A 27342-nucleotide genomic window follows, 5' to 3' on the forward strand; every position below is an offset into this window, starting at 1 on the left:
GGAGACCAAGCCCCAACCATCCAGCAGTTTGCAATAGAGCACTTGCTCTGTGGAAGGAAGCCTTCACCATTTCTGCTATGAAGGACTTGCCCCAGGATGCTGCTTCCTGCCAATGTTTGAGGTGGACTTCCTGAACAGACATGCACATGTCCTGAGGGCCATGGTACCTGCCTGGACCCTACCTTGTCTTCATATTGATCACTGATAGACTAGCCCACCTGGAGACCTCGAGGTTCTGATTAATGAATAAGTTGTGCTTATTACACATAAGCCTAGCCTCAGGATGGGAAACATCAGAATCCTGAGGTTCAACCCTCTCCCATCACTTACTGCCCCCTCTAATATTTGGATTTCCTGCCTCAGTCCATGAGCCCATCTGAACTCAAACATCTGTACCTGAGTTCTTCACTTTTATGTAAGTGGATTAAGTCACTTGGAATTTTCTTTCAGAGAATCAAAGACACATGAAAACTCTGGAACTGGAAAAATGTTGACTGGACAAGTATGAATTTAGTATTTTCATGCCTGCCCTGAGCCAATGCTCACAGCTCAAGATCAATTTCTACAATAAACTCTGTCTGTCCTGAAGCAACTGTCTTCACCACACAGCCAAACTGAGCAGTGATCCAGGAGCTATACCCTGCCCTTCTGGAGTCCTATGACAGGGGCCTAATACTTGTAGACAGATTGGAACAACTTTGTTCTGAGCTCCTGGATATACTCAGGTCCAAAACAATGACCAAGACAACCTCTTGTTACAATCTTCTGCCCCAAAAGTTTTCAGTCCTGGGTCTGTGATCTGGAGAGCAGACACTGCCTTTGCAGCAATAAACTAGGGAAAGTTGCTACACGATACCGAGAAATGGAAGCCTAGAGTGGGGGGCTGATGAAATCCTCTGGGATTATTGCAGCTTGAGACTGCACTCCATAAAGATCGCCTACTTTCTGTCCATTGCACATAATAAATGTGGTATGTTTATGGGGGAAGAAAAAGATCAAGGCACAGGCGTATGCCTTCCTATATCAAAGGTTTGGACTAGACCTGGATCCACACACTTTCCACCAAGCAGGAAATCACAGCTGTGCCCAACATTTGACTGTAGTTCATTCCAGATAGTGAAGTTGACAAGCAAATTGCTATCCCACCAGGGGAGCCCCAGGAATGGGTGACAATGGGCAACCAAATAACTTCCTGATGGATGCCCGAGAGCTGCCTGAATCACCCTCGAGTAAAGCGGTTCAAATAAACAACCGGAAAAGCTATATCTATTGCAGGAATAAAAGGGAAATGAAACTTCTTGGAATGGACCAATCTGAAACCATAGGTTCATCATGTACTCCAGTTTTGTTTTAGAAAGGAAGAGAGAGAGAGAGAGAGAGAGAGAGAGAGAGAGAGAGAGAGAGAGAGCTGAGGGAGCTGCTTCTGCTCCTTCAGCCATTAGACTTTACAATACTAGCCCACTTGGGCATGGTCTTGTTTGCTTTAAAAAACAGCAGTAGCCGTGAGTTCGCTCTCTTGCTTGCGGCTCCGCTTATGGCTACTCGACTCTTTTCCTGATCGCGCAGAGGGCTGTTGTCTGGAAGGGTGATTTGCAAGTTTTTTCCCTTTAAATAAATAAGCATTCTATTAATCATAATTCCAAACTGTTGTGGGACTGTTTGTGACTTACGCCATCTTCTGGCGCCCCAGCATTTGGTTTTACAACCCTTCTTCCTCCCATTAGGCTGCCTGCCACCAGCTCTGCTTGGCACGAGCCCTCCCCTCAGTCGTGGCCTGTGCCCTGTGTGTGGAGCCAGCAGTTCAATATAAATTATCACTCAGTGGCTTTTCTTGCTGCAATTCTTTATATCTTCTTTTTACAAGCCTCAGATTGACTTCAAGTCCCCACACACTATTGTTTGCCTCCCCACGTGGATTTAAACTCCATGCCTCCCGGACTTCACAGGCCTGGACAGTCTCTACCCACCTGGTATGCTCTGAGTCGTTTTTAAATCTCCCTCACAAGCACAGTGCTTAAGTGGCACAAGTCAGAGCACAAGCAGCTGCTGAAAGCTGAAACCCCTCGGGGCGACTCTGTCACGTGGACGCATATGCGGCTTCCAGATTGCTCTTCTCTATCCCTGGATTCTGGGTTTTTAGTTCCATGTATGGAATTTGATTTAATTACATTTACTTTGTTGAGCAACTCATGATTTCCCAGTTTTTAACAAATACTAAGGCGGACACTGAAACAGGACCCCATTTCTGTCACCTTTGCAGTGATTCTAGTCGTGACTAAGCAAAAGCACCACCTGCTGGATAACAGGTAATATGGCAGTTTTCTTTTCCAAAGCAACTTTTACTGCTTTCTTTACTAATTCAATGGATTATATCATGCGAGGTTTATATGACTATGGGGATACCTCAATTTATTAGTTACTAGATTTCAGTTTACTTTTCCATACTCTATCATTAAGGAAGAATATGGTACTCCTAAGAGTGATACAATCTTTATGAATAATGAAAGGCTAGTTGAAAGGGTTAAAATTATTGAAAATCAGAGGTTATCTGAACAAGTGGATAATATGATAGGCAAAATTGACTCCATATCTAAGGGTACTAGAAGTTACCTGAAAGGGTTCAGGCTGTTGAATTTGATGTTCAGAAGTTATCACAAAGTTTTGATAAGGTAACAGACAGAATGTACCTCCAGGACGGGAATCTACATGATATCCAAGAAAAGTTCAATGTAGAGATGTTATCTTTGAAAGGAAACATTAAGGCCTTGTAATCACAGGTGCAGAATGGGCACCAAAAAAATTGATACCTTAGTGAAACCACTAGAAACACATGCAGGTCAGGAGACTCAGGCTTTAAGATAGACAATGATAAAAAGATTTGAAATAATCGAAGAAATTATTGGAGCTGGTGGGTGAACAGAGTAAGAAGGCACAAGGATGGGATACAATGTCACCACCAGCTGTCAGAACTGGTTTACCCAGGGTTTTCATGTCATACCCTGTAATTTACTCTGACAAAGCATCAACTTCTAAAGGCTCAAAGGGATTCAAAGAAGGTAGATGGATGGCAATAGGAATGAATGATCTAAAAGAAATTAAGCAAGCTGTCATTAATTATGACTTGTACTCTGCATTTGTTTGAGGAAATAAGGACTTGGGCTTCTAATGTCAAAGCTACTTCCCATGATGTCTCTCAGTGTCTGCGGTATTAGATGATGGATCTTCCTTGATGTTTGGAATTTATTTCAGAGAAGAATCCAAACATATGGAACAGCAAGGAAGAGCAAAAGGTGTGGAGGTTTCCCAAGATTAAATTCTTGGTGTAGGAGCATATGCTGATCCACAGGTCCAAGCTCTTTACAATGAGGAAGTATTGTTCCTAATTCACAAAGCAGCCCTTGAATGCTTGGAATAGAACACAAGATCCAGGGAAAAGAATCGAATCTGCCCAGGGTTAGGCAGGGACAGAGAGAGCCCTTTACTGACTTTTTGCAAAGATTAATTAAGGTTCTGCAAATAGGAGTAACAGACCCCGAAGCTAGACAAATAATTCTTGAATCTCTGGCTTTTGAAAGTGCAAACATAGAATGTAGAAAGATAATTGGGCCTTAAGGTCTAGATCAGTACCTATGGATGAATGGATTCAGCATATGATGAATGTTGAACCATTTGGCTAGAATGATAAATCTTGGGTAGGAAAGCGAATTCCAAAGCAATGAGGAGACAAATTGCCAGGTGTTTTAATTGTGGTAAATTAGGATATCTGAAAAGGGATTGCAGTCAAAGAATTTCTAGGAATAATATCTCCTCTGGGAATGACAATAGGAGACCTTAACCTTCAGGTATATTTAGAAGTGTGGTAAAGGTCAACACTGGGCCAACGAATTCAGGTCAACAACAGACAGACAAGGCAATCCGATACCATCAGTAAACCCCTTGAGGGGCCTCTCACAGGCCCCCAAGCCAAAAGTGGCCCAGTTATTCCCAGTTACAGTGGAGAACCTGTCTCACCAAGAAAATTAAAAATTCCAATGTCTGCTGTAAAAAAGCAATACTGGTCTAAATGATGGGTTACATGTGGAGAATGAGTCAAAAAATCCAGTAGGACAGAGTAAACCTGTATTTTCACAGACTTCTATTAATGATCAAAGACCAAAGCTAAGAGTCTGTATAAATGACATTTTTATTGAAGGCTTATTATACACAGGTGCAGATTTAAGTATCATTACTCCAGAATCTTGGCATCCAAATTGGCCTCTTCAAGAGGTAGATTTTCAGTTCCTGGGAATTGGAACCCTATCGAGTTAAACAAAGCACAAAATGGGTTGAATGCATACCCATTCATTGGCCTGAAGGGCAAATAGGAAGACTAAGATCATATATAGCCAATATTGCAATAAATTTATGGTGCCGTGACCTGCTACAGCAATGGAATACCCAGATTAATATTCCTGTAGTCCCAGGAACTCAAAATTCTGGGAAGGATATAATGAGGTATTATGGAAAAAGATCACCAGCCATTCAGGCTGTACAAGAACATAAAGCAACTAGCAAACCTTTAGAGGTACCAACAGCCCTACCTTTAAAATGGTTACTGAGAAGCCAATATGGATCAAGCAGTGGCCTCTAGCTGAAGATAAATTACAGGCTTTGGAACAGCCGGTACAAGAGCAACTAGATGCTCTCCATATTGAGGAATCAACCAGACCTTGGAATTCTCCTGTGTTTGTTATAAAAAAGGAAATCTGGTAAATGGAGAATGGTGACAGATTTAAGAGCTGTCAACAAGGTAATTCAACCTATGAGTCTGCTACAATCTGGAATTTCTTTGCCTTCTCTATTACCAAAAGTATGGCCTCTTATAGTTATTGATTTTAAAGATTGTTTATTCACTATACCTTTACAAGAGAAGGATAGAGAAAAATTTGCCTTCACAATGCCTACTTATAATTCTCAGCCTACTAGGAGGTATCAGTGGACGATCCTCTCACAGGGGATGCTCAATAGTCCCACCTTGTGTCGACACTTTGTGAGTCAGCCATTGACAATAACACGTAGGCAATTCCCTAAGTCTATAATTTACCATTACATGGATGACATTTTGCTATCTGATTCAAATAAAGATACTTTAGAAAGGATGTTTGAAGAAGGAAAGTCTTGCCTAAATGGGGATTACAAATTGCTCTTTGAATCTTTTCAGAGAAGATTCTGTTAATTACCTAGGTTACAGAATAAGTTTACAGAAAATTAGGACACAAAGGCATAAATTAGAGACTGGATACAGGCTCTTAATGACTTTCAAAGCTTGTTAGGAGACATTTCTAGTCTATGACCAGCTGTTGGGATAACACCTGATCTAATAGTTCATTTAAACAAAACCTTAGATGGTGATAAAGATTTGAATACTTCCAGAAAATTAACAGCTGAAGCAGAAAAGGAACTGACAATGTTTGAGGAAAAATTACAGGAGGCACATGTGGATAGGGTGAACCCAAATCTTAGTTGTATCCTAGTCATATTGCCTTCCAGAATTTCTCCTACAGGGATTTTAAGGCAGAGGGAAGATATTACTTTAGAATGGATATTTATATCACATAAACCAAGTAAAAAATTAAAAACTTAGGTGGAAAGTGTGTGAATTATAAAAAGTAAACAGACTTCGTATAGACCCAGCAGAAATTATAGTGTCTTTTACTACTGATGGAATAAAAAGTTATGGGAAGACAATGAACCATGACAAAGAGCTTGTGCTAATTTTTTGGGAGAAATTAATAACAACTATCCCAAAAGTGATACTCAACCTCATAATGAGAAGTCTTGGATTCTTCCTTAAATTGTATGTGATGCACCAATAACCGGAGCCCAAACATTTTATACTGATGCAAACAAATCAGAGAAAACAGGTTACAAATCAGAAAAATTGAGTAAGGTGGAACAAAGCCTTTATAATTTTGTCCAGAAGGCAGAAATTATATGCCATTCTTATGGTCGAGGGATTTTAAAGAACCTCTTAATATAGTTACTGATTCACAATATGCAGAAAGTGTTATCTTGCATACTGAAACTGCTGAATTTATACCAGATGATACAGAATTAACTTCATTGTTTATCCAGGTGCAAGACATAATCAGGAATAGGCTTTGTCCTATATACAAAACACACATCCAATCCCATACAGGTCTGCGTGGTCCTCTAGCACACAGAAATGCTGAAAATGATCAGTTATTAATTGGAAGAGTGTTTCAGGTTTCAGAATTTCAAAAAACACATCACTTCAATAGTAAAGGTTTAAACAAAGAGTTTTCTATTACATGGCAACAAGCTAAGGAGATTGTAAAGAGGTGTCCTACTTGTTCTTTCTATAATCAAACACCGTTGCCTGCAGGGAGTGACCCAAGGGGTATTCAAAAAAATGAAATCTGGCAGATGAATGTGTTCCACTTTATGGAATTTGGTAAGTTAAAATATGTACACCATACCATAGACACATATTCAGATTTTCAATGGGCAACTGCACTGAGCTCAGAAAAGGCTGATTCGGTAATCACACATTTATTGGAAGTTATGGCCATCATGGGTATACCTGCACAAATAAAGACAGCCAATAGATACATATGGCCCAGCATATGTATCTAAGAAAATGAAATGCTTTTTTGCTTATAATATAAAGCATATTACAGGTATACCACATAATTCTATAGGCCAGGCAGTTATAGAAAGATCAAATCATACTATAAAGGATATGCTGAACAGAAAAGGACGTAAAATACCCCCAGAAATAGATTGCATAATGCTTTATTAACCTCGAATTTTCTTAACGCTAATGAGAAAGGAACAACAGCAGAAGAAACATTGGACAATGGAAAAAGCTTCTGAATTGAATCAGTGTATTTCAAGGATGTGTTGACTTCAAAATGGACACCAGGAGATGGACTATGTTTGGAAAGGAGTTTTGCTCATTTCCACAGGAGATGAAAAAAATATGGATACCATCAAAATAAAGATTCGCTTTGAAAAGGAGAAACCTATTGAAACAGAAATGACAGCTCATCCACACTGGTGATAACCATACAGGTGGTAAGAAAAGCATTTAGGATGGGGGCAGGGTCCTGTTCTTGTCTATACAGGAAAATACTCATCTTCAAAAATTCAAGAAACCCCTGATGTTTGGATGATTACAGGTAGAAAAATAACTATCCAATAAGGATCATCAAGAAAATCAAATATGGTTTGTAAGTACAAATGATACAATGTATACATTTATATATACATATAGGTATGTATATATTTATGAATATATTGAGTTGGTTTTAGAGTTGGACAACGACTCTGTCTTTTAAATCCAAGCATGTTGTTAAAAGAACATACCCAGAGTTTCTATCTCATGTCAAGAACCGTTTGATGTGGGACAGAAAGAAGAAAACATCTTTGTTTTTCTTCATATCCATCATATCTTTCATTGAATATATATGTCTGTATATGTCTATAGAATTAATATTTTAGTTTTCCACAATGAACAATGAATTTTCCTACAATAATCTTCGAAGTTTCCAGGAAGAAGATGGGCCCCATAACAACTCCACCTGGTTGATATGATGTCATAATACCGATAGAGCTACTACAAGACCTGTATCAGGTACCAGCTGCACAAAACGGTTCCAAATTGGTTAGCTGAAATGGTGCACATCTTTTACAACATTCTGGCCAGACCTCCACAAAATACTCAGACTATTTGCAATCTTACCAGACAATCCTGAAATTTAATCATTTTACTTTCACAGGATCCCCTAGAAAGAACATCTCTCCCATGACAGCTGGAAATAATTCTAGAGGATGATGTCCCCTCTCCCAGTAAAGTTTGTCCTCGGGTTTAGGGACATCATTTAGGGGTTGATTATAATTGGCATATGGTTGAGGGTTGGGGGGGAATTTTACAAGCTCAGGAATCTTTTTGAAAAGAAAGGATGGATAATTGGATGATGGGATAACAGATTGGTATTTGTGAGTTGTTTATGGACAATTACATTGGTATAGATTCTTCTATATGGATACAAAGTTAAATTATATTGAATATTGTATTCATGCATTATTCTACCTCTGTTTAAAACATTTTTATGTATTGATATATATATTGTATTGATATATTTACCATATTGCAGTGTACATTTCTACCTCTGATTAAGATATTTATATATTGTTTATGTATTGATATATATTTACCATATTGCAATGTATACTTGTACATTGTTTACATTTGGAGGTCATTGTCCTCATTTATTACACAGTTGTTTATTGTCTTAGTTTTTAAGTTAGATAGGTATTGAGAATTATATAGATCAATAGTCATCTATGTTTGTCATTTATAAGACTAATCAGGTTCTTTTAAAACACAGATTATATTCAGTATATAATCGTTAACCTCTTCAAAAAGCTGTAGAAAATGGCATTTAATGTAACTTAGAGTTCTGTGGTAGTGTGACACAATCACTCTGGGCAACACCGATCTATTCCCGAGAGAATGTTGAGCACCAAAGACACTCCACCTGGATCCTTTCTTCTTGGTAGATCTGGCCTTTCGGCAAAGAAATGCCCATACCTCAACCACCGACAGATACAGAGTATCTGTAAATGGATAAAACAGGACTGTCATATCCTGCCAAGACAGGGTGAGATAGTTTTGATAAGTTTCTTGACTTTGAAAATGGTATGTCAGTTGCGTTAGGCCTTAGCCAAAGTTGGTTGCTTCAACATTGCAAACATGACTTTGGGTGATTGCCCAGGTAAGCAGTTGTCTCTGATTTGTTGCATGTTTTGGAAGTTGTTTGATTGCACTTCCTAATTACTCAGGTAACATCTTTCTCAGATCTTAAATGGGGTTGAAGACTAGATAAATGTAGTTACTTTCCTTTCATGACTTGGCCAAGTTATTATACAAGACTTAAGGTAGTTAGAATAGGATATTTGTTCTTATTGTATATAATTGTATAGTAGGTTTAGATCTCTTAAATAAAAGGGAGAGGTGCTGTGGGAGCTCCTTCTGCTCCTTCAGCCAATAGCCTTTAAGATACCAGCCTGTTTGGGCATGGTCTCTTGCTTTAAAAAGCAGCAGTAGCCATGTGCTCTCTTGCTTCAGACTCTTCTTCTGGCTAGTATACTCCTTTCCTGATCGCGCAGAGGGTTGTTGTCTGGGAGGGTGATCTGTAAGTTTTTTCCCTTGAAATAAATAACCATTCTATTAATCATAATTGTAAACTGGTGTAGAATTGTTTGTGACTTACGCCACTGAAAAAGAAAGAAAGAAAGAAAGAAAGAAAGAAAGAAAGAAAGAAAGAAAGAAGGAAGGAAGGAAGGAAGGAACGAAGGAAGGAACGAACGAAGGAAGGAACGAACGAAGGAAGGAACGAACGAAGGAAGGAACGAACGAAGGAAGGAACAAACGAAGGAAGGAACGAACGAAGGAAGGAACGAACGAACGAAGGAACGAACGAAGGAGGAAAGAAAGAGAAAGCTGATAAATATAGCTTTGTCTACAGCTCACAAGACCTGAACACTGAAGTATTCAATCCTATGGCATCAAGTTCTTAGGCCGTTCTAGCACTTACACAGATTATGGTAGACTGTGACTTAAATTTGAATGATTCTCTTTTGCAAGACACTAACAAAACTCAGAAAAGAGATGGGGAAAGAACAAAGGCAAATGAGGCAAGAAGTCAGGTGATGAGTGAGGGACCAAAGGGTGACTTACAGGCTGCAATTCAACTAGTCCCACAATGTGAACAGAAAGTTCTAGATCCTAGTAGTTGCCCAGTCCCACAAGACTGGATGTCCCAGCTGGACTTCTAGATATACTGGAAACCCAAAGAAGTAGGCTCCAATGTATGTGAGGGAATGGATGTGCTAGCCCTGCAAGGGCAAGCAAACAAAAAAAGATTTCCTCTTCTTTGTGCTTACATCCAAACTTCCCACAGAGGCTGGGACCCATATTAAAGGTATGTCTTCCTGTCTCAAGATTGATTAAAGTTGAATATCTTCCCACCTCAGGATCTGAATCAAAGGCCTGTGTCTTCCAACCTTCAGATCCAAGACAAAAAGCCTTCAAGCCTGGAACCACAGTCTGCCTCTGCCTGGATTTAGAGGCCTTTCACCGGTGTCCAGGTCAGGATCATTAATTTTGAAAAAGAGTCACAATGGGAGACCAAGCCCCAACTATACAGCAGCTTGAAATAGAGCACTTTGCTCTATTGAAGGAGCCCTTAGCCATTTCTGCTCTGAAGAACTTGCCCTAGGATGCTGCTCCCTGCCAATGTTTGAGGTGGCCTTTCTGAACAAACATGCACATATCTTGAGAGCCATGGTACCTGCCTGGCCCCTATCATGTCTTCATGTTGATCACTGATAGAGTAGCCCACCTGGAGATCTTCAGGTTCTGCTTAATGAAGTAGATGCACTTATTACACATAAGACTTGCCCCAGGATGGGGAACATCAGAATGCTAGGGTTCAGACCCTCGCCATCGCTTACTGCCCCCTCTCACAGACTTGATTACCTGCTCAAGTCCCTGAACCCTTCTGAGATTAAATATCTGTACCTGACGTTCCTCACTTGAGGCGAGTGGCTTAAACCACTTGGAATTTTCTTTCAGAGAATGAAAGACACATGCAAACTCTGCAACTGGAGATTATGAATTTAGTACTTTCATGCCTGCCCTGAGACAATGCTTCCAGCTGAAGGTCAATTTCTACAGTAATAAACTCTGTCCTGAAGTAACTTTCTTCACCACACATTCAAACTGAGCAGCTGATCTTATGTTACCTCTTTTGTTACAACCTTCTGACCTAAAAGTTTTCAGTCCTGGGTCTGTGACCTGGAGAGCAGACACTGCCTTTGCAGCAATAAGCCAGGCAAGGTTGCTCCATAGTAACAAGAATGGAAGCCTAGTGTGGGGGATGGATGAAATCCTCTGGGATTATTGCAGCTTGAGACTGCTCCCCACAAAGATCACCTACTTTCTGTCCATTGCACATAATAAATGTACTGTGTTTCTGGATGTTTTGGAGGTGGGGAAAAAAAATCAAGGCACGGGAGTGTGATTTCCTATCTCAATGGTCTGGACTAGAAGTTGATCCACACACTTTCCACCAAGCAGGAAATCATAGCTGTGCCCAATATTTCTTGATTGCAGTTCATTCCAGATAGTGAAGTTGACAAGCAAATCACCATCCCACCAGGGGAGCCCCAGGAATGGGTGACAATGGGCAACCAAATAACTTCCTGATGGATGCTCAAGAGCTGCCTGATCTACCTTAAAAAATAAAGTGGTTCAGATGAACAAACAGCAAAGTTATATCCATTATAGGAATAAAAGGGACATGAAACTTCTTGGGATGGACCAATCTGACCCCATAGGTTTATCTACTCCAGCTTTACCTTAGAAAGAAAGAAAGGAAGGAAGGAAGGAAGGAAGGAAGGAAGGAAGGAAGGAAGGAAGGAAGGAAGGAAAGAAGGAAGAGAAAAGAAAGAAAGCTCATAAATATAGCTTTGTCCACAGCTCACATGTCCTGAACATTGAGATATTCATCCTATGGCACCAAGTTCTTAGGCCTTTCTGGCATTTACCTGGAGGTTATATAAGATTGTCACTTAAATTTGAAAGATTCTCTTTTCGAAGCCACTATCCAAACTCAGTTACTCTTGAGGGACAGAAATGAGAAATAAACTTCACTTTTCAGTATTGTTGGATTACATTACTGCAGTGTGTTTTAAAAAAATATATCACTGGCAGATATTAGCCAGAGGCCAGAGAAGCAGGCTTACCATTTGAAGGCGTGTTGCTGACATCTGTTGATGTTTATTATAGCAGGCCTCAATTAACAGAAAGTGTGGATTTAACACCATTTTGGTGATACACTCCCTGCTACATGTTACCTCAAGTGCCACTTAATAAGACCAAAATTTGTACGCAATTTGCCTAACATTTTCATTAAAGTGAGGAAAAGAGGTTAGTATCACCAGCAGTTGCTTTTCTGTGATCATTTTAAAACACCACACCCATAGCAGCTTACAGCATACAGCTTACAGCTTTGTGGGGTTCAAGGTTCCAGAAGGTTGAGAGTCCATGATGACTGACCAAGGAATGTGGCAGAAAAGCTGTGAACTCACATCTTAAAGTAAGCAAGAGGTATAGAGCACACTCAAGATGGTGCCAAGTTCTTTTGTTTTGTGTTTTGTTTCATCTACAACCTGAAAGCCCATCCCCAGTGACACATTTTCCCCAGCAAGGCCAGACCTTCCTAATCCTTCCCAAATGGGCCACCAATTGGAGATCAAATATTCATATGCCAAGACTTATAGGGAGACATCTCTATAATACCTAATCAAATGTCAAATCTAAAGGTACTCTTAAACTCAGAACTATTCCATGGGTTTCTAGGTATAGTGGGGGCTCTGAACTTAGATTCCTTATTTTATACTTATACGTCTCCTGATATGGATTTTCAGAGTGTAAACAAAGTCACTCTTGAGAAAAATATGATCACCAGTGCTTGTCCTTGAGGTTACCTAGATCCTAGATGCCCTCCTTAGGAAGATCTATGAGATATGGATGCTCTTCTATGTATTTGGATCCCTTACCCGACAGCCTATTTTGCTACACAACGGCCAGCAAGTAATCACAGCCCCCTGATGTCATCCAAAAGACAAACTTTGCACTATAAGCAATTAACTGCTCTTATGTCACCAAGAAGAAACAGGATAGAATCCCGACTGCCTTTTAAGTGTGTTTTATCAGAAACAAGCATTTGTGCCTCCCACAATGCCAGAGTTTGAGTGACAAGGTTTTGATCAAGTTCCAACATCAAATTCTTCTCTAGGACTCAAGGGAAAACATAGCTATGAGTCAATATAAAAATAATCATGAAGTTAATACATTGATTCTTCTAAGATACAATAGCATAGAACAAACATGGCTCCCAAAGGAGAGGAGGGACAGTGACTAAAAGATCAAACTAAGTCAAGACTAAAACCCATGAGGGTAAATTCTAATCCTAGAGTTCATATCCACCAGGTAGGGCACATGGTGGCATGTTGTAAGCGTCAAGAGGTTTGGGAAACCCCATTCGTGTGGACTTTTTGGTAGAAGACAACACCATGACTTCCTGTTGTGCTGGCTCTGCTCATTGTAGCTTCCCTTGGCAGATTTCCACATTCCTAGTATCTCCAATGGCCTTCACTGCCAGGACTGCCCGTGGTCTTCTCAGGAGGATCCCCGAAGGACCCAGCCCTGATGAGCACTTCCTTGCCTCAAAGACCTTTGTAATATAAAGCAGCCTGCTTCCTGTGGTATCTGTCCTGCCTGGTACCCCACAGCCAGCATTTCCCAGAGAAAAATCACAGAGATCCTCATGAGTTATTGGATTGGCCCATTAGCTCAGGCCTTGTATTAGCTCTTATAACTTATGTTAGCCCATTATTTTTATCTATGCTAGCCACGTGGTTCAGTACCTTTTCCAGCAGGGCACACCTTATATCTTGCCTCTCCGGTGGTCTGGGCAGAACTTCAGAGGGAGCTTCCTGCTACCCAGAATACTCCTGTTCTCTTTTCTCCACCTCTACTTCCTGTCTTGGTTTCCCTCCTATACTTCCTTCCTGGTCAATCAGCATTTATTTATGATTGACAGAATACAGACAATGTTCCTGCACCAGACCTTCCTTTGAAATCTGGGTAAAAGCCTTCTTGTCCTATGCCTTCCAATCTGCAAATGAGGCAAGAATGAGTCAGGTGATGAGTGAGGGACCAAAGGGTGTCTTACAGGCTGCAATTCAACTAGTCCCATAGTGGCTAGCTGTGAACAGAAAGTTCTAGATCCTAGTAGTTGCCCAGTCCCACAAGACTGTATGTCTCAGCTGGACTTCTAGATAGGTTGTGGAATTATATCAAAGAAGTAGGCTCCAACGTGTGTGAGGGAATGGATGTGCTAGCCATGCAATGGCAAGCAAACAAAGTAAAAGATTTCCTCTTTGTGCTTACATCCAAACTTCCCACGGTGGTTATGGCCATATATTTGAATTACTTTGAGGGTTATGGTACCTGCCTGGCCCCTATCATGTCTTCATGTTGATCACTGATAGAGTAGCCCACCTGGAGATCTTCAGGTTCTGCTTAATGAAGTAGATGTACTTATTACACATAAGACTTGCCCCAGGATGGGGAAATCAGAATGCTAGGGTTCAGACCCTCGCCATCGCTTACTGTCCCCTCTCATAGACTTGATTACCTGTCCCAGTCCCTGAACGCTTCTGAGCTCAAACATCTGTACCCGAGTTCTTCACTTTTATGTTAGTTTAAACCACTTAAATTTCTTTCAGAGAATGAAAGACACATGCAAACTCTGCAACTGGAGAAATGTTGACTGTATGATTATGAATTTAGTATTTTCATGCCTGCCCTGAGCCAATGCTCACAGCTCAAGGTCAGTTTCTACAATAATAAACTCTGTCCTGAAGGAACTTTCTTCACCACACAGCCAAACTGAGCAGCTGATCCAGGAGCTATACCCTGCCCTTCTGGAGTCCTATGACAGGGGCCTAATACTTGTAGACAGATTGGAACAACTTTGTCCTGAGCTCCTGGATATACTCAGGTCCAAAACAATGACCAAGACAACCTCTCGTTACAATCTTCTGCCCTAAAAGTTTTCAGTCCTGGGTCTGTGACCTGGAGAGCAGACACTGCCTTTGCAGCAATAAACTAGGGAAGGTAGCTCCACGGTACCAGATATGGGAATTTGAAAGATTTTCTTTTGTAAACCAATTACCAAACTCAGTTACTCTTGAGTGACAGGAGTTAGAAACTCCACTTTTCAATATTGTTGGATTACATTACTTCAGTGTGTTAAAAAAAATATCTGGTAGTTATTAGCCAGAGGCAAGAGGAACCAGCTTATAGTTTGAAGGTATGTTGCTGCATCTCCTTTCTCTTGGAGACCAGGGCCTCATACTTGATACTGAGGAAATTTTAGGGGCCTACCTCTCCAGTTGCCCTATTGTTGGGGTAGGAGGACAACCTTATCTACCCTCAGCAGACCCCACCACTTAACTGTTTTTAGAGGTATTCATCTCATTCATTTTTAGTCATGCCAACTTACCTGGTACCTCTTATGGGAAGGGTTTTTTTTTCCTCTTTCTTTACTTAAAGCAAATACCAAGGCAAATTCCCACTCCCTCCCCACGTCCCAGTTTCCTCCCTCTCCCTACATAGACCCTCCCCCAACCCCTCCAACCCTAAGGAGGGCCATGTACCCTGCCCTGTGGAAAAGTCCAAGGCCCTCCCTACTACATCTAGGTTGAGCAAAGAGAATAGGATCCCATCAAGCCGGTATATGCAAGCAGAGACACATCCCAGTATCATTATCAGTGGCCCCTCAGTCTGCCCCAGCTGTCAACCCCCATCAGAGGGGCTTGATTTGTCCCATGATCGTTTACTCCCAGTCCAGTTGGAGTTGGTGAGCAACCATTAGCTCAAGCAAACTGCCTCAGTGGATGACCTTTTCATGGTCTTGAATTCCTTGCTCATACTCTCTCTCTCCCTCCACTCTTCAACTGGATCTTGGGAGCTCAGTCCAGTGTTCTGATGTGGGTGACTGCCTCTGTTCCCCATCTGTTGTTGGACAAAGGTTCTATGGTGATATTTAAGATAATCAGTCTGACTACAGGGTAAGATCAGTTCAGACACTCTCTATTGCTTAGGGTCTTAGCTGGGTTCATCCCTGTGGGTCTTGGGCATATTTCTAGAGCCAGGTTTCTTCCTAACGCCATAATGGTTTCCTCAATCGAGATCCCTTTCCTTGCTCTCATATCTGCCGGGAAGGGATTTTGTTTGTTTGTTTGTTTTTAAGCAAAACTAAAAGTTTCCATTTCATTTGCTCCTTCCATTTGCCTTACTCTACACTTGCCAGCAGCTCCACTCCTAGCTCCCAACCTCACAACCCCAATGGGTCTTTTCTTCTACCAGTCTCCCAGGTGGACTCCAAGTCTGGGACTCCCAAAACCCCTGTTACTAAACACCATTATCTCATTATTATTCACCATTATCCATTTACAAGATCCTACTAAGTACATTACCAAATCTTATTCCCCCCTCTCTCCAGAGCCTTAGGGGACTTAAGCGTATTATCTCTGACCTTTTTAAGAAAAAAGCTACTTCACCTCACCTCTTTTAACATCTCTATACTTGCTGTTAAAAAAAAACCTAATGAAATCACCTGGTTCAAGACCTCCAGCTCATTAACTCCACAGTGGTCCCTCTTCATCCTGTAGTGCCTAAGCCTTACATACTGCTTTCCACTATTCCTGCAGGAACCTCCCACTTCTTGGTTTTAGACTCAAGGATGCTTTTATCTCTATTCCTCTCAGCTCTCAAGCTCAAAACAGCTTTGCTTTCAGCTGGACTGATCCTGATACTCACCTGATACAGCTTGGACTGTCTTCCCCAGGGTTTCCAGGATAGCCCACACCTGTCTGGTCAGGCTTCAGCTTCTGATATTCTCTCTGTCTCTCCCTAAGTCTAAACTCATACAGTATGTATTGATGATATTTTACTTTGCAGTCCATCATTGGAGATCAACATTGATACCTCCACTCTTTTTAATTTCCTGTCCAAAAGGGGCTATAGAATCTCACTTTCTAAGGCCCAGCTGTCTACCTCTCAGGTCATTCACTTAGGATTAACTCTTACCACAAACCAAAAAGCTATTACCCTAGACAGAAACAAGACAATACACAGTCCCTTGCAGTTCCTTCCACAAACAAGGTTTTTATCATTCTTAGGAATAGCTGACTTTCTGTGTTACTTGATCCCCTCTTTTTCTTTCCTTGCTCACCCCTTATACGAGGCAACTCTTGGCTCTCTGCATGAGCCCCTTCTCCATCACATTCTTAAACTCTTTCAGAGACTCCCACAAGCCCTTATCCAGGCCCCAACTCTTCATCTCCCAGATTTAACTCGTCCTTTCTCCCTCTATGTAACAGAGGAGGAGGGATATGCCTTGGGGTCCTAGGACATCAGCTGGGACCTATCTTTGTATCTGTAGCACATCTGTTAAAGAACTGGATCTCACCACTCAGGGCTGGGCACCCTGCATTCGTGCTATAGTAGTTTCTTTGACTCATGAATAAGAGCCAACTTTTAGGTCACCCATCACTCTTTCCACCACAATCTGTCCCATCTCTTTACTTACAAAGGCTTACAAACCTTACCCTTTTCCCGAGTATTTCCCTCCAGGTGGCACTAGTAGAAGATACCACTCTCACTTTCCAGTGCTGCACACCCTTGATCTCTCAAATCTCCTACCTCAACCTAACATTAATTACTCCCATCTCACTCCTGCTTAGAGACCTTAGAGGATCTGAAACATCAGGAGGCATTCTCAATGCTTCACCCAGGACATTCCCAACTGGTGGGACACTTTACCCTCTGCCGTACAAAACAATCATTAATCTTTCTGATAAAGAGCTCTGAGTACCTGTCATTAACCTATTCCAGCAGCCACTCTATAAATTGCTTGCCTCTCAGGAAACAGTTGAAAGGGTTTGCTGAAAGACACCCCCACCCACCCACCTCATAGGCAATCTAGGAGCTACTTCATGGGAGTATTCTGGCTCCCACATTTGTTTTGGAGTCTGGGAGGCCCAACATTGCCATGTTGTGCTGAGATGAGGTTTAGAATCCTTTTTGGATAAAGGTGGCTGGGCGTTCCATATGGGTAAATGCTCATATCAACCATGATCAATATGTCAGCAGACTCTACAGGCCTACAATGTTCAATTTGTAGTCAAGGCATGGAACAAGAGGTCCTGTCTTCGAGAGCTGTGCCATGCTGAGTGCACTTTTCCACCTCTAGCATTTAATGCTGTATCCACCAACGACCTCCTGAGGTAGTACCAGAACAATGTGTCTTCATGAGGAACTATCTCAAGAGATTTTTACCTATCAAACCCTTCAAATAACAGCCTTCAATTAGAAAACTCTAAACAGATGATGGTTTCAAAAGGCGTCTGTATGGATTGGCTATGACCATCCTGCCTACCCAATAGACCTTTGTGTTAACTAAACAGAGAATACAATGTAGATCAGAACCCCTCCCATTGTTCTGTCTGTAGTAGCTGAGGCCATCTTGATTAAACCGAGATTGAATGAGAGAACTCAGCTTCAGACACTTCATTCTCTATCCACTCAGGCCTAAATGTTTCAAAGTCAGTGTAGAGAGCTGCGTGATGCCACGCCTTAAAGGTGGCACTGGTTTCTGCCTTCCACCTTCCCAACAGTGAGTGCTCTCAGCTGTGAACAACTCCATATATGGCTAACGCTAAGGATCTGGCTTGCTTATGCATTTCTGAACCTATCTGCACTTCCCACGTGGCTTGTTTGGGTTGGCTACCCAGAGGTTATTTAAGCTGTAGGCTGGCTTTGCCCCAGGGCGAGAGGGGCGAGAAGGGCGAGAGGTGTGAGAGGTGTGAGAGGTGTGAGAGATGCAAGAGGGTGAGAAAGTTGTTCAAAGGTCCTGAATAAAACCACAGTGAGAAGAGTCCGGTGTTGCGTCTTCCTTGCTGGCGAGGCAGACATCACAAGTCAGTAGCTTCTTGTTGCCAGGAGGCTTTGGTGCCCAGGATTGAGTAAAGGAGAAAGTTAAGACCATCCCTTAAGAATGATAGGAGTCTTCTTCCACTGTGGACACTAAAGACTCCTACTGTAGAAGGAGGGTCCTTTCACAGTAGGGGACATAGTTATAGAGGATAGCACCATGCCTGCAGCCCAATCCCATTGTCCTATCAAAGTTGCTATCTTAAAACTTCCTAAAAATGTCCCCACACAGCTCAGTTTGGCACAAAATTTCATGTAGATGTGTAAGTTATTTTATAGTCATCATATACCTCTGAGAAACAAGGCAGATACATTTGTCCCGATAAGGACATCCTGTTTGTGACAAGTACACACATTCTGGTGTGCTACTCAACAGGACAGGGGAGGAAAGACTCAAAGCAAAAAGACCCGTGCAAGTGCAGACTGCATAGCCATCACCCAGGATTATGGGATATTAAAATGTGTTACATCGAGGATCAAGAGAGAACAAGGTAAGAAGGATGCAAGGGGCCAGCCACATAGCCAGTCAAGAAGTTAGAGTGAAAGTAAGATATTCAGAAGTAAAAAAAAGGAAAAGTCATAGAGGCAACAGGAAAAAGGGAAAATTTAAGTTAAGGAAAGCTGGGTAGGAATGAGCAATGCTAAGTCCCAGCATTTATAAGTAATAAGCCTTTGTGTGCGATTTATTTGGGAGCTGGGTGGTGGGATCCCAAGGATCAAAGAGTAAAGAGTTAATAGAGTAAAAACGAACTACACAGAACTCCAGGGGTTCCACAGGATGAACACATAAATCAAATGAGTCCTGTGGGCAGAAGATCCCACTTTGTCAGCAGTGCCTCCGCCAGTGTGAGCAATGGCTAGACCATGCAGTGAGTAGTAGTGCTACGTTTTCAATCATTAATTCTCAGTTAGGTACTCAGGGTTCTACGGGGGAGGGGGATCACTTCTCAGGTCAAGCCCTCAAAGGAAGAGGACAAGGCCACCCCAGATAATGCTTCCAATTTTCAGCTATGAATCACATACTGCTATCACAGTGAGACAAATCCTTTCCCTGTGTTGGTAGAAGTCTCAGGGTATGGCATCTTCTAGAAAGTGGGGGGAGGTTATTGGGAGGCTAAAGGATTCAGTGACATCTTCTGGACTCCCTTGCTATAGACTCAGCTGTGGAAGACATCATACACCTCCACTGGTCATCTCATTCCGACACCTCATTCTGATATCATAGCCACTACCTTAGAGATTCTCTAAGTGTTCAAAGATAGCTAGCCTCAGACACAAGGGCACATCCCAGCCTGTACAGAGCAGATTTATCTTCATCAGTGAGGGAGGGAATGGAGTAGTTAGCAAATCCTGGATTCTGTTTCCTATGAGACATCCTAAGACATTTTTGGCACTGTTCTGAGGTTCCAATGAGACCACTCTATACACAGACTTAGCTAATCAGCTCAGGGCCTGGACTATCTTTTCATGTTACTCTTCCATAGCTGCTTCCTTACTCTGGGGTTCCTGGCCTGTAATCAAGAAAACCATATGCACAAGTACAGATCTGCGGGGTTTTTTTTTTTTTAGTTCAAGAAATAAATACATGCAGGTTGTATTTAATGTGTCAAATGTTAACATTTAAGTACTTTCATTAGGATAACTCAGCTTCTAAAAGGGCAAGTTTCAAGCCAGCTGGTGGAACCACACCTTTCATTTCAGCACTCAGAGACAAAGGCTGTCAGATGCGAGTTCAAGGCCAGCCTGGTCTACAGAGTGAGTTCTAGGACAGTCGGGGCTACATGGAGAAAACTTGTCTCATAAAAACAATGAGTATAAATAGGCAAGTCCCTAACATGAATAACTATATTTTTGGAGTACCTAACAATTTATGTGTTCAGTTAAGTCCTAGCTCCTTCAAACAAGTAGACCCTGTAGAATTTACAGACTGAAATAACTCCAGAATCTTTAACATGCCAGGCCCGTGGCCATTTTTAGCCTTTGTAGTAAGACCACAATGCAGACTCTTCACCTCTTTTTATTTTGTAAATTTTCTCCGAGTTGGCGTATGACTCTTAGAAAATTTGGGATTAAAGCCAAAGTCCCTAGTTAGAGGCTGAAACTGCCTCGTTCAGGATCCTGCCTGGCTCCCAAGGCAGAGGTGAGACTGACCTTCCCTTCCTCAGGCAATCAAGAGAACACACCCAAAGTCACAGCTACGTCTAGACCATCTACCTCATTATGAAGCATCCAGACGACCAATTCACTATGCTTCAGCAGATGCCAGGCAAAGATAAACATCTTGGGCTAACTATGGGAATGGAGTTGTGAGGGACAAGCTGTCCCAAGCACTTATATCCCAAGTGGGCAGTGCTTGCTCTGAATTACCACCGCCATTAATAAAAGCATCCCAGAAGCTCAGGGGTCAATGGGGATTCACTGACTGGTACCAGAGTTGCCTGGTAATGAGAAAGGATTCATACTATTGACTGAATTTGACAGGAAAAATTCAATCCATGTCTTAAGACTGGAGTGGGAGCATGTGGATAGATGAGAGGGTTGACATCAGTTCAGTAGCCTTGCCCTTACAGCGTCCTGACCAACTTCGTGGGCCTGCTGATGAACCCCGAGTAAGGGAAAAGGCACACACTCTTGATGGTTTTCTGGGGGGTATTCCACTGTGCAGAAGCTAAGTATTTAAGGTTTTTCCTAAATTTGAATAAATGGCATTCACCTGATCTCCTTTCAAATGACCCAGGGCACTTGTGTGTTCTTTCAATCCAGGCCCTTGCCCGGCTCACGAATGGTACAGTGGTGCGCGAACTGTACCGAGAGAGTAGCGCAGGCGTTACAGCTGGAGGCCTATCAGCAAGATCAGGAAGTAGGGGGACCCCTGAAAGATCACCCTCGGATGCAGGCCAGCGGGTAATAATTTAGGGTGAGGGTGAATTGAAAATGGGTACAAGTAATTCTGTTCCATTATTGATGGGCCGATTAATGGGCCAATTGCTCTTTTAGAGAAACAAGGCACTGGTATTAAAATTGAGACAGCACAAGAGATCATTAAGACAGTTTTAGAGTTTAGTCCCTGGTTTCTACACGCAGGAGACTTCAATATTACTGGTTGGGAGCAGGTAAAGGCTGACCTTCAAAACGCATCGAAAGGGTGAGGGCCAGAAGAATTTCCCATAGCAGTATTTTCACTATGGTGTTTAGTCAGAGATGCTCTTCTCAGTGATGATGTAAAAGTAAAAGCAATTAGAGAAATTAAGAGCTTTGAGGGGGAAGTTAAGAGTACTAAAAGGGATATAGAAGAAGAAAAAAAACTTTAGAAAAGGAGTTTGTACTGCTAAAAAAGAAATGAGAAAAAGAAGAAAGGTAGCTTTGCAGAGTCCGTCTTTCCGGAGGAGATTTTTGTTGTGGGTAGGTAATATGCAGGAGGGTTACACAGATGCTGAGGGTTTCCTCCTGTGTGACCTTGACATGTTAACGACTTAGAAGTATAGCTTGCTTCTGACCCTGCTGTTTATGCTCAGATATCTGCCATTAAAGCATGGAAAGCTTTACCAAATAAAGGACCAACGGAACAACTGTCTAAGGTCCTTCAAGGACCTTCAGAACCTTATTGAGTTTGTTGACCACCTGTTATAGCTGGGAAGTCTCATTTCTGCGGGTGTGAACTCAGCTATGCCTGTCAAAGCATTGGCCTATGAAAATGCTAACAAACACTGTCAAGAGGCTATACGCCCCATAGAAATAGTTTAAATGACTACGTCTGGTTATGCAGGGACATTGATGGCACTCACACATGATGGGACAGGTAATTTTTTCTGCCCTTAGGTAGAGTCAAGGAGGAGCTAGGTCAAGGAATTGTTTTCTATGTGGATGGGACACATCAAAAGGAATTGCCCTGTGAGTAAAAGGATGATTAATCAGCCCAGGGGAAATCCAGGTGTTTGACATTGTCATTGGGCTAACGACTGTCATGGGAAAAGGTTCCAAGGCCTTTCAGTTACAGGAGCTGATAGTTCTGTGATTGATGATAGCCTCTGAAAAGGTACAACAACAGTTTCTACATCAGTACTTGGGGCATCAGCTATTGCAGACAGGAGTGAAACCACGAAAGTTACTCTTCACTTAGATAAGCTACAAACTTTGAATAATTTTCAAAAATTGCTTGGAGACCTCAATTGGGTCCAGCCCAGTCTGGGAATTCCTGTCGGAGCCTTAAAACCACTTTTTGACATTCTGCAGGGGAATCCAGATTCAACCTCCTTCTGTAAGTTGACACCTCAGGCAAGGCAAGGTATTACTTTAATTGAAGAAACGCTTGCCTCCGGCTCATATTCATTATATTGACTATAGTCAGTCTCTGTTGATAATTTTTCCCTCTCGTCATAGTCCTACTGGAGTTTTCTGGCAGCAAGGACCCATCCTATGGGTACATGAACATGTGTCACCTGTAAAAATTGTTATCTCGTACCCATCAGCTGTGCTATGTGTTATTCAGAAAGGGTATAAACTTAGTTTACAAACCCCTTTGGAATGTTACCTGATAAGGTTATTACACCATATACCCAGGCAGAAATAACTTGGCTGCAAAATTTTGCTGGACATTGGGCCTTGTTTTTATGCACTAATCTCTGCAGGTTTGATAATCATTATCCTTCTGATAAATTGGTCACCTTTTTCAAAAATCTGGTATGCTTCCCTAAAGTCATTTCTTTGCAACCTCTGGCAGGGGCACAGGATGTGTTCACTGATGGATCTTCCTCTGGGAGAGCTGTAGTGGCCTCCCCTCCTGATTTTGATATTCAGCCTGTTGATGTTAATTCTGCTCAGGTGACTGAATTGGTTGGTCACTGCACAAATGGCCCTAGAAAAATATGCCGATACTCCATTTAACCTTTTTACTGATAGTCAATATGTAAGCAAAATCCTTGCACCTTTGGAAACTGCATCTTATATTGCCTCTGTATCTCAAGTCCAGATGCAGTTATTGGCTATTCAAACATTGCTTTGGGCCTGATCTGTTCTGTTTACATAGGGCATTTGTGGGCTCATACTGACCTTCCTGGTCCTTTGAGTGAGAGGAATGCATTGATCAGCTTACTCACTGAATTTGTGCAGTTAGTCAAGAATCTTATGAAGCTGCAGAAAAAGCTCATAATTTTCATCTCAATGCTGGGTCTCTAGGATTTTAAGATATATCAAGAGCAGGCCACTGATATTGTTAAAAAATGCTTTCTGTGTACAGAACTTTTAGCTGTTCCCTATTTGGGTGTTAATCCTTGTAGGCTTGCTCCTAATCATTTATGGGAGTTCCAAAACTTATATAAAACCTTATAATCCTCAAGGACAAGCTATAGTGAGCATGTACATCATACACTCAAAGCCTATTTGCATAAAACAAAAAAGGGAGAATGTGGTTCCACCCCCAGAAACCATTTGTCTTTTATTTTATACATTTTACATTTTTTGACTGTTGATGCTCAATCTCGTACTGCTACTGACCGGCACTGGTGGCCAGGTTCTTCTGGGATGCCTCAGCCCCTCTTCCCCACACCAGTACAGGATCTGGTCCTTGAGGACTATAAGGTATTCCTGTTTATGAGAAATAGAGAACTCAGAACAAAATTTAGCAAAGCCAATGCTGTTGTAGGCTGGCCCATTGTCAATTTTTATAGTTTTTAGAACTCCCATGTCGGCGAAAGCCTGGAGACAGTGACTTAACATCCCATAATTTTCTTCCGTATGGACTGAGGCAAAAATAAGATGAGAATATGTATCCATGGTTATGTGAACATATTGCATATGCCCAAAAGAAGGAACATGGGTAACATCCATAATGATCCCTGGGGGTTCACATGGTAGCAAAGATAGGGCTCCTGCAGGTTTCCCTCCAGCTCCACGCTTGCACTATGGCTATCCCTCTTTCCCTCCCCACACATAAAGGAGAAACAGTAGCTTTCCGCTAGAGCCTATGACCTTCCCATCACAAACTTTTGACTGGGTTTACAGTCCCAGACCCAAATTCCCTCCATTAGGGCAGCTTGAAATCCAATAGAAACAGTTGTTTCTACTCCGAATGTTCAAGTCAACACTACAAGTAGTGGGTGCCGCGGACCGACTCTCTTGGAGATCGATGACCGAGGGGGAACAGGGGTGAAGGCTAAGAAGAACCCGGGACTCGACGAATGACAGACACAACGCTAATGAGGTTTGAATCTGCTGCAACATTACTAAAATACAAGCATCATTTTTATGATATTACAGAAGGAAGTTGGCAGACACAAAAGCTTACATAGAAAAATTGATTACAGACAATTCTCAGCAAGTCTTGTGGTCAGGGCCAGGTGGTCAGATTTTTTCTTTGAAATTCATCTCACGCCACTAACCAACTGCGCTTTCTCATGGCTCTAAATCATATCTGCCCTTAAGGTAACCCAGATACCATTCTTCAGGATTCCGCCCCCAGGGTTTGCTCCAATATTGAATGGCTGGCTTCATGTTGTCAAGAATAGCCTGCCTCTCTTTCCTTTCTAAAATGCACCAGGGGTTTCTCATTCTGGCTAGCCTCTCCATAAATGTTAACTCATGCCGCTCCATATGTTCTCCTTCATAATTTACCCATCTTCTACCATCATGAGCTCTTTGTTTTAGGGTATCCATAAATTTCCCCAGAGAACGAGCCGGAGTCTTAATCATAACATGAATGGCCTGAATCAAGGGAGGGAACTGACACATCATTTCCTCCGTATTCAAGGAGCTGCTGGGAATGTTTCCTGGTTCCTTGAACAGATTAAGTTTTGGTCAAGAGAAAAATAGAACAGAAGAAAAAAATAGCAGAGCTAACGCAAGAAACCATTGCCAGGAACAAAGTGAACGAGGTCGTTGAGGCTGATCAGCCACCACAACTCGAGCAGGTTGCCAGGGAACCGCCGGGGGCCAAGCTCTAGGAAGCACGAGACCCTCGTTTCGAGACGGCCACCACCTGAGAGGCATTTTGTCACACAGGCGAGATAGCCGTGGATGTGGCAAGTGGGCACACCTTGGCTGTCATGTTGGTACTGCAGCAATCAGTGGGTTCACACTGAGGTTGTTAATTATTTCCCCAAAGCTATATAGTACTTTCTAGAACTATAAAATCTATCCAGCAGGAAGAAGCTTCCAGTTCAGTATCAGGCTGGTTTCCCCCCCCCCCCCCCCCCATGTACTCTCAATAAAAGTATGTGCCTTCAGAATTAGGGTCTATCACCTAGTTCTAGTCAGCAGCCAACAGCCATGGCAATGGGCTGTGTGGTTTACTGGGTCTTCAGGCCTTTCCTTCCCATCCAGGTTATACCTTTGCTCAGGCTTTGCCACCCTTGTTTTACAGCAAGCATAGGATGAAGGATTCTCATGCCCTTGTTTATCATGTCTTATGTTACAGCTGTACCTGGCCCTTGTACCCAGTGTTAACCATTTCCCATCCTCACTTAGGTGGTGCTTGCATGTCATCTAGATGCTTTTCTATGTCTCTAATGCACGAAGGCTAGCATTAGATCGATGAAACAGAACTTTTGCAAATGATGGGCAGGATCTCTGAAGGCCTTCTTTGATGTAAATTAGACAAATTTAAAGATTTATTGGAGTCATGTAAAAATCTAAGATGTATTTTAACCAATAATATTTTATTATATACACAAGATGTAACATTCAACTTAAAGATAACTTCAGAGGGTCAACACACCCAGAAGAATCTCTTGCAAGCCTATGCATGAGCTCTGCTTGAGAACCCAGATGTCTCTATGTCAGCATCTGTCACCCTGTGCCCCGTGAAAGCTGAGAAAATAGGTAGGATGACACTCTCCAGAGTTCCTGGATTCGAGTTCTCTTCATCACCAAGGAAGCACATAGGTGACTTGAGGACAAAAGCTATGGATACCCCTATTAAGGTCAGTTCCTAGATGCTAGCAGAAACCTCTACTGTGGGGTCAATACCAGAGACCTAGTGCCCTTTGGCTTAGTGTTGGCAGGTTAGAAGTGTCCTTTGGACAGCTTTAAAGGGGAAAATTAAAAAGTACTGGGAGAGAAAAAAGGATCGTTGACATGAGGCGGAAGGAGCATTACAAAGCAAAGCACAGCAGAAAGCAGATTGAGAGAGTATTGAACAGTCCACAGTCTTGCATGTGCTTTGACTTTACAGGTTTACTTCAGTTTGACCACAGGAATCCCCTGAGAGTCATACTTATATTGAGTTTTATGTAGGGGTTAAGCCCCACTAACCCTCCCAGGATTCAGAAGGATCACTCTAGCAGGTGAAAACAGAATTCACATAGATCTTTATCACGGCATCTCTTCTTTCTGTGCTCTAATACTCCTTTTGATGTTCCTCACTGTGCCTCATTGTTCAACCCATCCCAAAAGGTTTTCAGTTTATACCCACACATAGTTAGCAGGTCCATAGGTGTTAGCAATGGTACCAAGAATTCATTCTGTAGAGATAAGATGGATAAAAGACTTGGCAGGTGCTTTATGTCTCAGAGGGTGTATGGCTGTGGAGCTCCCTGGCAGATAGTGGGGGGATTAGGATCACGCTTGGTCCCCTGGGCTAAGTATCGGGGTGCTGTATCCACTGACCCAGGTGAGAATGAATTCCTTTATCTGGGATGATTTAGTGAGCCAAGTTTTTTTTTTCCTATATATTTTAGGGGTAAGGGTACACAGTTAATTTTCTAGACGAA

The 27342-nt window shown here is 42.1% G+C and overlaps 1 pseudogene; it reads left to right on the forward strand.

Moving 5' to 3' along the window:
• Positions 1–21156: 21156 nt before the first annotated feature.
• The window catches only part of LOC146893878 (developmental pluripotency-associated protein 2 pseudogene), a 51021-nt pseudogene continuing 44835 nt past the window's right edge, over positions 21157–27342 (forward strand).

The sequence above is a fragment of the Myodes glareolus genome, chromosome 8 (genome assembly GCF_982192425.1).
Source record: "Myodes glareolus chromosome 8, mMyoGla1.1, whole genome shotgun sequence".
Taxonomy (NCBI): domain Eukaryota; kingdom Metazoa; phylum Chordata; class Mammalia; order Rodentia; family Cricetidae; genus Myodes; species Myodes glareolus.